Below are 3,419 nucleotides of genomic sequence, written 5' to 3' on the forward strand. Positions count from 1 at the left end.
CTTTGGGTATTTTCTCCTCCCGATAGTGTAATTCTGCCCTCTAAAGGGTTTCCCTCTTGCAATTTTTTCCATCAGTGGAAGGCCTTTATGCACAATTTGAGGATTTCAACAGCAAACATGGATTTTGGGCATGATTATAAGCATATTTGCAGCCTTTGAGAGATTTTTTTGAATCTATTTTTAATTCATTTGCATAGCAAAGCTAACAGATCCACTTCCACACATATTCTGGCACAGGCATGCATGCTGTCCTTTGGTTCGCATCTGTCTATATACTTTCCTACTGCATTTCTGATGGCCTTTACTGATTCATATCCCCAATAGGGTAAAGGGAGATGGGGTAATCTGACCCAGACTGGTACTGCACTTGGAACATCCATTTTGGGATCAAAGTCTGGGGTCCATATATTTAGATATAGTCCTCTAGAATTCATGAAATATGGGCCAGTTCTGAAGATCAGATCTTTGTCTTCCTTAGTTTCGAAGTGAAAGGTATAGTATCTCCTGCCACAAAATCTTATTGTTATTTTCCCATTGATAGTTGAGCTCCAGTTTCTTTCAACCCATCTTTGAACTGATTTGGGTGACGACCACAACCCCATGAACTGACCAACTAAACTGCGTTCAGCGAGTCACAAGGCCGCTCTGTGAGGAAGAGCAGGGGGGAAGAGATATTTCTGGAATATCCTCGAGCTTCTTAACAAACTTGTTTATTGTTGGCCTAGTTCTTGGAGCTACTATGGTTGTGATAAGCGAGGCAAATTATTTTGCAGTTTCTTCATTTCCTTGATGACTATCTGGTAGAGGATCGCCCTCCTCTGAGGGATCCATGGACGCTGGGAACCCAACAGCAGGGGGCTGCTGAGTGGCGGCTGCGAGGCAAAAGGGAGTTTGTTAGGTCAGGTAGCTGGTTCGTGCGTGCAGTCGGAAGGTAGCATTTTAAACATTATATTAGTCAACAATTATTATATAATATTTATATAATCTTATCTTATATTATACATTAATATAATAATATATGGTTAATAATGATCAATATTAGATAATACTATATAATATTAAATGAGGGGCCATGGCTTTGGAGTAGGGAGGGCCTCTTTGTAACTCTATGGTTTCTAGATTTTTATGTTAGAACAATGGTGGTTACCAAGATGTCAGTATGGGTGAGACTACACAATCTCCCTCTTCCTTTCTGGCACCACCAAGTTTTAGAAGGTATTGAAAACACATTGGGGAGGATTCTGAAGACAAATCAAAAAGGAATTGAATAAGTTTTTTTTACCTTTGTTTGGAGTTGTGTTGAGATAAACCTTAGCAAAGGCCTACCAATAACATCCATCTGGTGCATAAAGATTTTAAGTGGAATCAAATATTAGATTTTGAAAACACATCATTCAGGTGTCTGATTTGTCTACAAACATGACATTTGCAAAGCACATGCCCATAAGCTAAAAAGGTTACAAAAAAGATAAAGAAAAGACCCCAAAAGCAAATCCACATCTTTCAGAGGACGAAGAAGAAGAAATAAATGAGAATCATCAAAAAGCGGAGGATCGGGGCTAATATTCTTGCTGAAATGCAGTGATTTCTCCCATTGTAGCTGTCATCTTTGGAGACGAGATTTAAATGCCTTGGTTTCTATCTTAAACCAAATAATTATCACAAAGAGGATTGGATGTGGATGATCAAAAAACTGGAACAGAGAATAAATCTTCGGTGTTACAATTGGCTATCATTAGGGGGTAGAATCATTTTGGTAAAATCGATATTGGAGAATATTCGAGTATTTTGGTTGTCTTTGGCAAAAATTCCTGCTTATATTCTTGTTGTGATCAGACACATGATTTTAATTTTCTGTGGGCTGGGAAAAGTGACAAAAAGAATATTCATCTTGCAAACTGATCCATACTTTCAATCCTTAAAAAGCCAGGAGGATGGGTTTTTAAAAATCTTTCCTGGTTTTCCAAAGCATTAGCTCCAAAAAATCTGTGGAGAAGTTTATTTGGGATGGGTTTGTGGAGTCAAGTCATTATAGAAAAATATATAAACAAACGAATGGTTGTAGAATGGATCAGAAAGCCATCATATTCTTTCCACAAAAAAGGTTCCATGGTTTGGAAAGCTCTTATGACATCCTATCCCCATCTCTTCAGTTGGTTAGCTTGGAAATTGGGGGATGGAAGGCAAGTCATTCTTAGCAAGGATCCCTTTATTAGTGGGGCCAAAGTATACAAATTGTATTTAGAGTTAAGGCAAGCTATGGCAGTAAGGGAATTCACCTATCTGCATGATATAAAAAATCATCTCTATTTCCAACTGCATCAAAATTATTGGATACCAGCAACTCATTTGGGATTAAGGGATGCTTTAGCAGAGGAATGGAGCCATTACATAAAAGAGTTACATCTTAACGGAGTAAGATTAAATAACTGCAAGGACTCTTTGATTTGGAGTTGGGAGTTCTCTGCTGGAAAGATCAAAGCCAACTCAACATACGATGAGATTGTTGACTCAGAGATGGAACCAACTGATAGATGGTGGTATAGATATATTTGGAAATGACATATTCCTACCAAGTTAAGATGATTCATGTGGCTGGTACTTCACAACAAAATCTTGACCTAGTAAAATCTCCAAAAGAGAGGCTTTCAGGGACCCAATGGATGTGTTTTATGCAAACATCAACAAGAAGCTACCGAACATATTCTTAAACAATTGTAATTTCACACAAGATATTTGGTCTTCTGTTATGTAGTTTTTAGGCATTAAGGAAGATATGAAGAAGTCTTATGTTGAAGAAATCTTTTTTTCTTGGGCAAAGAAGTACAATCATCTTAGTACTCCGCCTGTTGCTTGGAATATTTGGCTATTGAGAAACAAGATAATATTCAGAGATGATAAGATATATATTCCAATTTTAATCTACAAAATTGTTTCACAATTTCGAGAATTTCTTCCCCTTCAGAAATCAATACCACAGAGGAGAAAAATCCAACAAATATCTCAAGATCTACCAATAGGATTTTTTGATGGGGCAGCACAGAAAATATGTGTGGAGGTGGAGGGATGATTAAGTTGACAGAAAATAGGTCCATTGAATATAAAATTGGAATTGGCTTCGGAACAAATACCAAGGCTGAATTGAGCTGCATGGAATCTATTGATGATTGCAAAATAAAAAAACATAAATCAACTACATATTCTTAGGGACTCAAAATGTGTTATCAATTAGTTGTGCATGGAATCTACTAATGATTGCACAACAAAACAACATAAATCAATTACATATTCTTGGGGACTCAAAATGTGTTATCAATTCGGTGAAAGGAGAGGCTTGCCTAAAGGTGTTAAAATTAGAAGCATGGAAACTAAGAATAAGAGAAATTATTTCAAAGTTTCAAGCTATTAGTTTTCAACAC

This window comes from Pinus tabuliformis, chromosome 3_1 (genome assembly GCF_031772625.1).
Source record: "Pinus tabuliformis cultivar Carrire ecotype Pingquan chromosome 3_1, CPIR1, whole genome shotgun sequence".
NCBI lineage: Eukaryota > Viridiplantae > Streptophyta > Pinopsida > Pinales > Pinaceae > Pinus > Pinus tabuliformis.